We start from the raw sequence: 13459 nt of genomic DNA, 5'->3' as shown, positions 1-13459 counted from the left end.
TTATTTTAAGAGTAAATTATAAATATATTTTGAAATTTGTTAAAATATAGATTGTGTCTGTGATTTGAAAAATTATAAATATCTTTCTTATTATAAATTTTTATTTAACAAAATTAACTAAAAAAACTAAATTCATAATTGTTCTACTATACAATAATAAAATTACTTAAATTATTAATTAAAACATATTTTTAATAGCATTAAAAACTATTAATTGATTTGATGATTTAGTAATAAAATAGACAATTCATATTTTAATCAAATCTTAGAAAGTATATTTGTAATTTACCCTTATTTGAAATATAAGAATATTTTATTTTTATTTTATCTATTTTTTAAAAAAATTTCTTCTCAAATTCCTTAACTAAATACAGTGATAAGATTACAGGTTCAACCTTTTTTTATCAACAAAATTTTTAGAGTTACGGATTAAATTGTAAACAATAAAAATTTGTTTCAGAATACTTATTCAAATTGTGGCTTAGGCCTCGTTTGGGAATAGACTTTTTTAGTAACTTTTTAGCTAAAATATGATGTAAAAAAAATTAGTATGTTTGTGATGACTTTTTAGTTTTTTACAAACAGATATGCAAAAAGTAGAAAAAAAAAAAGAAAATCTTTGACTTTTTAATATATTTTTTTAATTTTTTTAATAATTTTTAACTTTTTGACTGAAAAAGTCACTTGCCAAACAAGACGTTAGCTTAAAAGTCATGCACGCAAACTGGCCCAACTTGAAAGCACACAAACTGGCCCAGGCCAGGATACCCTATATAGATATATATAACAGCGCAGTGGTTTTTGAGTTTAATTGGACAATTTTGTTTTTTTTATAACTCACAAAAATAATAAATAATAAATAAAAAATAAAAATAAAAGGGAAGTTTGAGCTTTATTTTATTTTTGTGTTTTTTTTTATAAATATTTTTAATGATTTTATTATTCAAATTTTAATAAATTTACTTTTACTTTTTGCATGTATTTAATCTAGATGTACTTAGAAAATAAAATTTTAAAATTTTTGGAAACTTATGTGTAGGTCCTAATAGATAGACTTATTGTCCAATAGATTCCATAATAATTAATGACATTTTTCATCAAATAATAATAATAAAAAGTCATTAATTATTAATTTTCTGTAACAGTTTAAAAATTGCCACAAAAAATGACACTAATTATAAGTTTTAGCGACAGTTTAAACAAATAGTCAAAAAGGTCACTAATTTTTAATTTTCAGCGACAGTTTGAAAAATTCGTCACTAATTGTAAGTTTTAGATACAATTTATAAAAATTGTAACAAAAAAAAGCATTAATTGTCAATTTTTAGTGACATGCAAAAAATTGTCACAAAAAATTACTTTTAGCGACGATTTTACTAGAGCTTATTTTCAATAAAACTTGATGGGAGTTAAGTATAAATATTAAGACTTATTGATAATTTACCCTAAATTGTTTTGCAATGAAACCTGAAATATATATATATATATATATATTCGTAAAGGCAAATGTTTTTGTAAATAACACATTTTTTTTCACTCTTTTTTTTATTGGACTTCTTAGCCCAGTGGATTGTCTTGTTTGTTTGGGGTTACCAATTGATATTTCTACACGTAAAAAATCAGAATACAATCCCAAGAAAAAAATTGCGAAAAAAAAGTTCTACTCTTTGGATCTAAATCTAATTTTAAGAGAAATGTAACTAATGTAAAGATTGGCCATTAGTGAAAAACATGAGGTATTTAGAAGTTGTAAGCAAATTCAGCACTCGAGTTCGAGTTCTGGGATTATTTTTCTCTATTGGCCTCTTTTTTTTCTTTTTTTATTTTTTGGATCAGGATTGGGGAGGAAATAAGAGACAAGCTTGACCTCGGTCTCATAAATTTAGCTATTTCCAAATAATTTAATATTTTCACAGAAAATAATATTTGAGAGCTCTAATGCAACTCTAATGATGTGGAGAGTGTCCATGTGAAAGTGGGGGGCACACTCTTCTTTCTATCTCTCTCTGCTCTCCCTCTCTTCTATCTCACTAGAGTTCCATGTAGAGCTCTACTATTAGAGCTATATATCATTATTGTTTCATAGAACCATTGGCCTTTGCTCAAGAACCTAACGTCAGTGGGCACGTTTAGCGCAATACATTTCAACCACTAAACTTAGGGTGATTTGGGGCTTTGCAAACTATTACCAACACTTGGGTCTAAGTAGTAGCAAAATAATATATTGAGCCCAATAAAATATCTTAAAACACTCTTAATAATGGTGTTCGGGGGATAAATCCAATTTTCTTGCCCAAATGTCCAAGTGATAATTTAGTATGTCCGGGTGCCTTTATTTACACACCACATTTGGTTTCAAGGTATACCACTATTCAGTTCACATCTTTAATAATTTTAAAAAAACATAATTTTTCTCAACATACACCACAACGTTCCATTTTTGCCCTTAGTACACACCTCAAATTCAAAAAACAAAAACCCTAACTGTTAGACGCTTACCATCGACGGCAGCAACCATCACTGACAACCACTATCAACGCCAACCATGGCCACTGCTGTCAACCCTTCTTTCCGTCTTCGCAATTGTCGCTGCTTATTTCCCAGTCCCGTAAGTCGCCTCCATTCCCACAGACCTACCACCTCGGAGATCGGTGCCATCGTCTTCAACCCCTTCCTCTTTCCTCGCGTTTGTTGCTATCTCCTTCTTAGCTCCGTCGTCGCGTTCTTTCGTAGATCACCTTCACCGCTGTTAACCCCTCTTTTTACTTGCGGTCCGCCGCTGCCCCCTTTTTAGCCTAGTTGCACCTCCCTTCCGTCACTAACCCCGTAACCCACCACATTGTAGATCGTAAGAATACAGATGGCGAGAGAGAGAGAGAGAGAGATCACTGGTGAGGGTTTGTGGTGATGGGGACTTGACGGAGCTGGAGAGAGTCAACGAAGCAACGACGGTGAAATGGCAGCAGCTGCAACAATGGTGGCTAGGGTTAGGGTTTAGATGTTGTGTATTCAACTAAGGTATGTATTGATATTCTTTTGTGGTCATTTTAGTCATTTTAGGTAAAGTCATTATTGTAATAAAAAAATAACCAATTAATGGTGTGCCTTGAGACAAAATGTGGTATATAAATAGAGGCACCCAGTATGTCCATAAGGACAAGACGCTGTGAAATAACTAAAATACCCCTATATATAAAACATACAAACACTTACTTATCTGTTCAAAATTAGTTTCTCAAAACCCTATCTCTCTCTCTCTCTCTTTTCCTCATCTTCTCTCTGTCTCTCCATCTCTCTTTCTTTCCTCCGTCTCTCACTCTGATGAACACCAACACCATGGCTTCCATTTCTAGGCCCATTGCGGTTCCGTCACTTCAAATCCATGAATGGTGTCACGGTGGTCAAGAGGTCACTATTGCTCGTGTCTCGTCAGGTTGAAGATCAGAGTTGGAGGATTAGTAGAAGGGGTCAACCCGAAGCACGCCTTCAGTTCTATTTCTATGAGATTTGAGTTCGCCGCCGCCGTTAGAAGCACGTCATCTTCTCGGTCTCTCTTTCTCATCCTTTTTCTCTCTCTTCATCTTCTCGATCGCACATATATAATTCCTAACTTTTCTCTCTAAGAAGACATAGCAGCGAAAAGGTATTCGACAACGGCATCGCTGGGGATGTCGCGCCGACGATGTTGACTAGTAAGGTTGCTAAGAAGCATATCAAGAATCAGAGCGCGGGTACTGAGAGCCCTATCTCCGATGCCATGGCTTCCATCTCCAGCACATCAAGAATCAGAGTATTGGTATCGAGATCTTAGTTCTCGTCGCCACTAGATCTTCCACCACTGTCTCTCTCACTTCGTCTCTGACCACCGAAATCGAAAAACCTCTTGCAAATTTGAACACACACACACACACACACACACACACACACATATATATATATATTAGGGTTTTGAGATTTGAGATTTGATCTAGTTCTGCTCTCTTCTCTTCCTCATCCAACCATCACAGCAACAAAAACCCTCTCTCTTTCTCATCTCAAATCGGAGTTCTATATTAGTGTGTTTAGTTTGAGTTTTTTGAAAATTTAGTTTTTTATTTTTCGTATTTTTTTTTTGTTTTTAGTGAGTATTTTAAAAATTTTAAGTATTTTTTTTTTTTACTTTTTTAGATGCATCTTACTTAGATGTGTCTAAAAAGTAAAATATTTGTGAAAAAATATTTTTAAAAATTAAGAAATACACAAAAATATGAAAAATGTACTGAATTTTTGTATTTTTGGTATTTAGTGGATTTTTTAAATTTTTTTTCATAAAAATTATACTTTTTAAGTGTATTTATGTTAGGTGTGTCTAAAAATTAAAAAACTTTTTAAAATATTAAAAAAATTCAGTAAAAAAAAAGAAAAAAAAGAAAAATATGAAAGTAGAATTTTTTGAAAAGTGTTTTTAGAAATCTCAAACTGAGCAAAGTGATTTTTTTTGCTCATTTGTTCAAAAAAAAAAAATATAGAGAGAGACAGAAAAAAAGAGATTTGAACAAATGTTTGAATTTTTTATTTTATTTTATTTGTTGTTGTTGATGATGATGAAAAAGAAGCATATTGCAATAGATAGGGAAACAGAGGAGAGATCTGATCATATAGAAAATATATATATATATATATATTTGAACATATAAGGTTTGGTGGACTCAATGAGGAGGATGATGGTGCTAGTGATGATTGTTGTTTGAATAGATAAAAAACGAACATGTAGAAAATTAGAATAGATAAAAAAAAAAATTAAACATATAAAAATTTCAATAAGCTTTGAACAAATAAAAAAATTTGACAGATAAAAAATTTAAACAGATAGGAATTTGAATAGATAAAAAAAATTTCAACAAATAGTCAACGAAAAGTCAAATAGATAAAAAAAAGTTAAGTGGTAAAATTAGAAACAAAATTTTCTAGACTTCTCACCAAACTATTTTATAAAGTATGGACCTCTCATCAACAAAAAATATCTGCTTAATGTCTTATACCCTCCTTAAATTGGATTTATCACTAGTTAAAGCTCTTAACAATCAGGAGGACTCTATTTACACCCAAAAAATTATTAAGTACTTCCAATTTTTAAGTGCATCCTATTTAATTATTTAAAATTTTATTTTACTCTCATTATACCTTATTATTTTTTCCAAATTACCCTCAAGGTAAACCCAAATAATAAATAATAAACAAACTAAAAAATCTAAATTTTTTCAAATTTTTTCAATATAGAAAATAATTCTCAAAAACAGGAAAAAAAAAACTTATAAAAACAAAAACATTATAAATACAGAAAAAACCAAACTTTTACGTAAGCATTGTAAAACTTTTCAATATAGAAAAAACACTTTTACATTATAAATTATTCACAAGAATGTTCGTGAAAAAGTAAAAAGCAAACTTATATGCACATAAGCATCAGATACTAACAAGAAAGAGTAGTTCTCAAATAATGTTCTATTTAAATGACAAAATAAGAACAACTCTAATAATATGTTATTGTTAATTTAATTACTGGGCCTTTTAATTTTGTCAAAAAAACAATATAAAAAATAATTGATGGTACAAAATAAAAACAATACAAAATAAAAACAATATTTACCTCCTTTTTGATGGGTTGCTTCAAAAAATTATTTTGATTGATACTCTCATCCATTGTTTGATTTTGTTCAAACTTTCTTTTAGGGTTTAGAGTTTCAAAATAATAAAAAATGATGATGTTTATGATGATGATGAGTTTTGGTAGGATGGATTGAAGTTTTGGAGGGAGGATGAAGAAAAAGAAGAAATAACTTTGATATCTTAGGAAAGAAAATACATAGATTTGAATATGAATAACTAATTAAGGTGTACTATGAGAGAAAAAAAATTATTTTAGAGTATAATATATATTGTTATTATAAGTAAATATTAAAATATATTAAGAATTAAAATTTATGAATTTATTAAATGTACTGAAATATATTTTGGATCAAATGGAATGCCTAACAATTAGTAATTGCTGGGAACAGGCAAAGGCTCGGTAAACTGGGCTTGGCTAGAAAATATATGTTGGTCCAATATAGAGTACAACATAAGGCTACAAAATGTATGTTGTTTATCCCAATATATATATATATATATATGTTTAAAAGAAGTGTTCAGAAATTGAAATTAATGGATCAATTTCATCCGTGCTTCACACAATACCATAATACCAAGTTTAAATCTATATTACACATTAATTTTTTTAGCTCTTTTTTGAATAATTTTTTCTAGTTACATATTTGGATTGTGTTTGAATTTTAAAAATCCGGTGAGCACGAAAAAAAAAGAAACAAAAGAAAAAAGTTAATTTTGAAAGACCCCGACCCCGCCCTTTTTTTTCTTTTTTTTTCTTGGTAATTTGGGGCGTTTTCACTAGGCATATAGTAAAGGGAACAAGAATTTAGATACTGAAAAATACCAAGAAAAGTAATATGTGATATAAATTTATTCTAATTAGTGTGGACTCTATTATACAAGAGTTAAATTTGAATCGCACAATTTTTCTTAATATTTTTTTGTGTATTAGTTATTAATCTCTAATATTATTGATATACATACCCCCCCCCCCCCCAAAAAAAAAAAAAAAAAAAAAAAACAAACAAACAAACAAACACCCAGCTATCTAAGTAGGGAAACTGGAGATGAACTTCTATAATCCAATCCAATGAACACTAAGCATCCAATCATTCATCACAAAACTAGTAATTTCAATCCACAAAGTTCCATATTTACAATCCAAAATACGTTTGTTACATCTAAATATTAACTATGGAAAAGTTGTTCAATTGTAGTTTGGGATACATATTCAAATTACGGAAACAGCCTTTTCACACACATAGGGATATATATAACTGTGTTCATTCAATCCTCTTCAAACTTGTAGTGGCGAGAGTATTTTTACGTCTACATATTAACTAGAAGACTACAACTCAAACCTATAACAGCCACAAAACCATCCCACACGACATCCATTTCCCATCACCATCCCAATAATGGTCAGGAATTATGAATACAAAGACTTTGACCGAATTGGCTTTTATTTAGAAGAAAGCTAAAAACACCCTCTTCTCTACTTAATCGAAATCAAAGCTCAAAACCAAGAACCCCACCCAACATCTCCAGGAGCCGAAGATGTGCAGTTAGTTGAGGAAAATGGCCATTTGTGTCGATGATCTCCACCGTTGATTTGGCCTTGATTTTCTTCTGCATGAAGTATCCAACGGAGATAGGAACAACAAGATCATTGGTGGTCTGGATGATAGTGCATGGGATCATAACCTTTTCATGCATGTCTCTTTGTTACACAAATGACCAATATCCAAGCTAAATAACATATGAAGGTGTAGAAAAATCCCTACCTCAAAGGAAGAAGATGAGCCACGCAAGAGAGGAACCCCAAGAACACTGAAACCCACTTCTATTCGGATCAAAATGTAAATCTTGATGCACTATACCTTTTTCTCAAAGGCACTAGGGTGAGTAGATCGGCGGATCTAGATGAAATCTTAGAGAGAAGGTGAATTCTAGAGAGAAAGGCTTAAGAACTAGCTTTTTGGAAAGTTTTAGAGAGAGAGAGAGAGAGAGAGAGAGAGAAGAAAAAGTAATTCAAAATGTCATCTTCTCAAGCTGAAATATACGAAATCCGCTTGAGCGTGGAAAGCCCCGCTCGAGCGTCAGACACAAGGTTCCGCTTGAGCGTAGAATGCATACTTCCAGAAGTTCTGTAGACGAAGGTCCCCGCTCGAGCGCGGAAGTGGACGCTCGAGCGTCTGATGCACATTTCCAGTATTTCAAACCTGCAAAAAGAAATATTGAGAGTTGACGATTCCCACTCGAGCGCAAGAATAGCCGCTTGAGCGGGGAAGTGAAATTGTCAAGCCCGCTCGAGCGCAAGAATTCCTACTCGAGTGGAGAGGCCAAAATCTGGGCAACACAAGTTTTGAAAAGTAAGCAACCAACCTATCCCAAACGCACAACTACAACCCGATAATCAAAAATGGAGGGGAGACAAGGGAAAAATATGAATAACTATTCAAAACCATTCCAAACCGAGTCCAGAATATAATAAGTAATGGGTCAAAACCAGAATCGCTATAGGTTATTTAAATCCTCTAAGACATGAGATCTCCGTGGTGGTACTTATAAAATAATTACTCAAAACATATTTTAATAAACAGTTGTATTCATGGGTTTTCCTTATTATATAAAATAAGGTTCATAAATTAAATATGCTAATATAATTTATAAAACACAAATTGTGTAAAATGACTTGTGGTAACTCAAAATATACATAAAATATATGATGGTGACTCAAGGTATAATATAACTCACCTTAAAATTTACACCTCACTCTTTCTTTCTACTACCAAAGACCTTTTCGACTTCTAGTATTTTCTCCCCTTTTTCTTATTTTCTTTTCCTTGTTCTATTCACAGCATTACTACTCCTTTTATACTAAGTTTCATACTTGCTCAACAAATTTGGGTGACTCTCTATTTTGCAGCCATCATCATGTCCTAGACTTAAAGCTTATCCCTCAAATGGATAAGTTTAGCTAAGTGTATTTACACTTTGACCCCCAAATTTCTTACTAAGTACATTGTTTTACAAAATTATACATAATAATACAAAATAAATCGTATATTTTTCCAACTGTGATTAAATGATATTAGTATAAATTTTAAAGAATAAGTAAAAATCTAGATTGTTACAATCTTCCCTTCTTTTAAAATTTCGTCCTCGAAATTGATTTAGCAAATTATCTCATTGTTTTTGCTGCGCGCTCTGATACAATTATTTCTTACTTTTTTTTTAAAATTAAATTTTCGACCTCTTTGCTCAAATAAAATATAAAATATAAAATATAAATAAATGGACTTAACAAAATATAACATTTAATCGGGAGTGACTCCACGTATTGCTTGACGTAAAACAGAGAGTGAATTTGTTTCTATCTTTTGTTGAATCTTTTTCATGGCTCGATAGATAATTTGATAAGCCAATGATTTTATTTTTCCGTGTTTCAGAATACGGTTAACCAACATATTAACTAATCGATTGCGATAAATTGGATCAGATTTTGCAGTTTTTTCTTTTGCAGTACCTCGACGTGACATGAGCGTGAAAGAGGTTCAAGAAACCGTTTTCTTTTTGTAAGGGCTAAAATCACTTATTTTGGCTTTTTTTACCCCATATTGTAGGGTGGATCTTGAAAGATATGAAAGATCTCCCTCCAAGCCGTATATACAACTTTCACTGAATATGGTCTTCCATAGAATTCTATATGTCTCTATGAGATCAAGTATGGAATTCTGTTTACTCACTTTAAATTGAGTATCCCTTTCCCTCTCATCCCCGTTATCCAACTTCCTAATTGTGCGTGTGTCCTAAACTCCAATGATTTTTTTTTTTTTTTGAATAAACCTGGCTTTGATACCACTTTTCACGAGCTGCTCCCCGTACCTAAGAGTTAAGTATCGTGATAGCCAGTAATTGAAGTTACAATTCTTAAACAAATCACTAAACGCGAGCGAAAAAATATTTAAGTGAGGGTACGAAAATAATCATTGGAGCTTCTATTTTTATAACAAAATTTATTGAGCAAAAGACCGATATTTATATAAAAAAACCATAAAAGTGTTGTGTGTGTCTATTCTGCCGCCCCACGTCTAAGACTCTTCAAAAGCCATTTCTGAATTGCATTGTTTCTTGAAAATTGATAAATAGCTATAAGCACTTGCCAGAGTGAGAAGTATTATACTGAGAGAGCATGAGGGTATAAAATCAAGCTTGATATTAAAATGCAGAACATATAATACAGAGATCATTTGACATATAATACAGAAATCATATAAACAAAATTATCATAAGCACGGTATAGAACGGAACATAACAGATGTATGGACTAAAGAGATGGCTCGTATGAACTGTAGAGGTGGCTCCCGCCATAGTGTAGCACTTAGCTCCATACAACACTTTGCTTCACACTAGAAATCATAACTACAGTACAGAACAGAACAGAAGTATGGACTCAAGAGGTGGCTTCTACAATAGTATAGCACTTAGCTCCGTATAACACTTTGTTCCACACCAGAAATCAAAGTGTCAATGGATCCATGACAGACAGAGGGTCACAAAGTTACTAATCAGAGGGCCAATGGTTATTTAAGTCCCCCAAGACATGAGACCTCCGTGGTGGTACTTATAAAATAATTACTCAAAATAAATTTTAATAAACAGTTATATCCATGAGTTTTCCTTATTATATAAAATAAGGTTCATAAATTAAATTTGCTAATATAATTTATAAAACACAAATTACGTACAATAACTTATGGTAACTCAAAATATATATAAAATATATGATGGTGACTCAAGGTATAATATAACTCACCTTAAAATTAATATTTTCACTTTTTCTTTCCACTACCAAATACCCTTTCGACTTCCAGTATTTTCTTTCCCTTTTCTTAATTTCTTTCCCTTGTTCTATTCACAGCACTACTACTCTTTTTATACCAAGTTTCATACTTGCTTAACAAGTTTGGGCGACGCGTAGCCACTCTATTTTGCAACCATCATCATGTCCTACAATTAAAACTTGTTTTACCGAATAACACATAATAATACAAAATAAATCGTATATTTTTCCAACTGTGATTAAATAATATTAGTATAATTTTTAAAGAATAAGTCAAAATCTGGATTGTTACAAAACTAACCTTTAATAGTCTTCGAATAAGAGATTAAAAATAATGAGTTGCATGAACTTGACCAATTTTGAGAAGGTTGGGAATGACGTGGAAAAGGATGTACGACAGTTAGGGTTCTCGAGTGAAAAGATAGTAGGTTGGAGAGAGAGAGAGAGAGAGAGAGAGAGAGAATTGAAAATTTTCTTATTATAAAATAAATATTATTTTCAGGCAAGATGGCATAATTATAATAATATTTTTGTTTTAGAAAAGAATGGTAAAGGTATAACAACATAATAATTAATTTTATGTAATTAATATGATGTGCTAGTCAATAGGATTTTTTAAAATAACAAAAATTAAAACTTTTAGTATGAAATCTTGGAGATTCTTTAGCATTTATCATTAAAATATCACTTTGCTATTATATATATATATATATATATAGATTTGAAAAAATCCAAAAAAAAGAAAAAAAAAATTTAAAAATAAAAAAGCATCATAGTAATATTTTTGTTTTAGAAAAGAATGGTAAAGGTACAACAACATAATAATTAATTTTATGTAACTAATATGATATGTTAGCCAATAGGATTTTTTTAAAATAACAAAAATTAAGAATTTCAGGATGATATCTTGAATATTCCTTAGCTTTTATCATTGAAATGTCACTTTGCTATAATATATATAGATATAGATTTGAAAAAAGCCAATAAAATAAAATAAAATAAAAAATACAAAAATTTTTTTATAAATATTTTTTAATACTTTTTTTCAAATATTTTTATTTATTTTTGATTTTTCTAGTTCATCTAGTCGACCAGATTTTAAAAGTCAAACTTTTTGAAAATAAAAACAAACAAATCACTAAAAATGAAAAAAATAAAAAAAAAAGTTACTCAAAATGCCAATCTAAAAAACAACACATGATTTCTATCGATTGTTACCCTAATTTAAGCTATTACACTATTGGATATTTCTATAAATAAAGCATTAAATTGTCCATACAATAACATAATTTAAAGAAGAAATCTTTATGACATACGTAATTTAAAATTTTAAAAAATATATATTTTTGGAAAAACATGTTCGGATTGAAGGAAATGGAAAGTCTTTTGAATTAAGACTTTGTCATTTCCATAATTATTGATTCTATTATTGGTAATAAGTGATTGTAATTCAATTTAATGGAATTCATTCGGAGAATTTAAATATTATTTTAATTTAACTAAATTAGATTTTGGACCAATTGTAAGATACCATGTGTATTTTACAAATTATAAAATTAAGAAAAATTGAGAAAATTAGAGTGAGACTTCCAATCTCAAAGAGGGCGCAACGTTTTTGCTTATATTATACTAGTGTAATACTTGTGATATGTAAGGGTGTAAAATTGGCCTGCCAACTCTTGGGCCGCCGTAGCCCAGGTGGACCAGGTCTAGTCAAGCTTCAGCCCGAGTCCAACCCGGGGCCCTGGCCTAGCCTATCTATTTCACAGCCCGGCTTGACCTGTGGCGCAGCCCTCCGCGACCCGATTTTTTTTTCTCGACCCTGCTGGCCCACCCTCCAAAGGCTTCATGTGTTGCATAAGTGTGCAATGTCCAACCAACAGTAAAAAAAAAAATTATTCAAATGGTCAAACGACCGTTTCCTATCAACGGTCACAATTGTTTTTTAATTATATAAATTAACCCTTCATTCCTCCCAACTCTTATAAATACCACCCCTCTCCCATTTCATTTCTCACACACAAATCTCTCTTTCAACTGTTAACTCTCTCAATTAATTTTGAAATCTTATCCCTAAGTGGCAATTGCAATTGCGCAAGAAGAAACTTTTATTAGAAGAAATTAATTTTTATATCGCATTCGCCAATCGGTGACATTAATTATTTGAATTAATATTTATTAGTTACTTATTTTTTTCGTTAATTATTTCGTAACATATATTAGTTGTTATTCTGAAATTCATTATTGTTTACTCATTATTTTAATTAATTGTTAGTTCATATATTATTTTACTTACATTATTATGGATCCTAATATTCCTAATGTTTATGTTGATATTGATGCATATACACAACATTAATTTGTTTATTCTCCTTCTAATGTACCTAATATCCTTCTTCAAACAACAACATCATCATCTAAGGGCACGTCTAGTACTGTTTGTGAGCATTTTGAAAGAGTACCTGTAACTAATTCTCATGGTACAACTGTATTTAAAGAAAAATGTAAATATTATAGTGATTCTGGTTTTAGACCCAACCGATTTGATATTCTGGACTCGAGTTTCATGGTTCTATATTGTTGTTCTTGTCTTATTCTTCTTTTCCCTCTTTGAATTTGGCTATCAGGTTGTATTGGTTGGGTTTGGAATAGGTTGGTAGCTTGGTTTTCAAACTTTTGTTGCCCAAAAATTTACTCCTCCGCTCGAGCGTCACTTCTTGCGCTCGAGCAGGCTTTGTGAATCTTCAGTACTTTTGCAGATCTGCAAAACTATTGGGAGAGTGTATTCTACTCTCAAGCGGTGCTTCTTGCGCTCGAACAGTCTTGCACTCGAGCGATGGTCTTCTATCTATAAAATTCTTGGGAGTGCGTATTCTACGCTCGAGTCTCACTTCTTGCGCTCGAGCGATGACGCCTTTTTCATTGTGTCTTGGCGCTCGAGCGTCACTTCTTGCACTTGAGCAGTAATCATTTTTGTGTTTAGAA

This window comes from Camellia sinensis, chromosome 13 (assembly GCF_055761805.1).
Source record: "Camellia sinensis isolate YWXY chromosome 13, ASM5576180v1, whole genome shotgun sequence".
In the NCBI taxonomy this organism is placed as follows: Eukaryota; Viridiplantae; Streptophyta; class Magnoliopsida; order Ericales; family Theaceae; genus Camellia; species Camellia sinensis.
The sequence above is the reverse complement of the archived record's forward strand: the minus strand, read 5'-3'. Positions refer to the sequence as shown.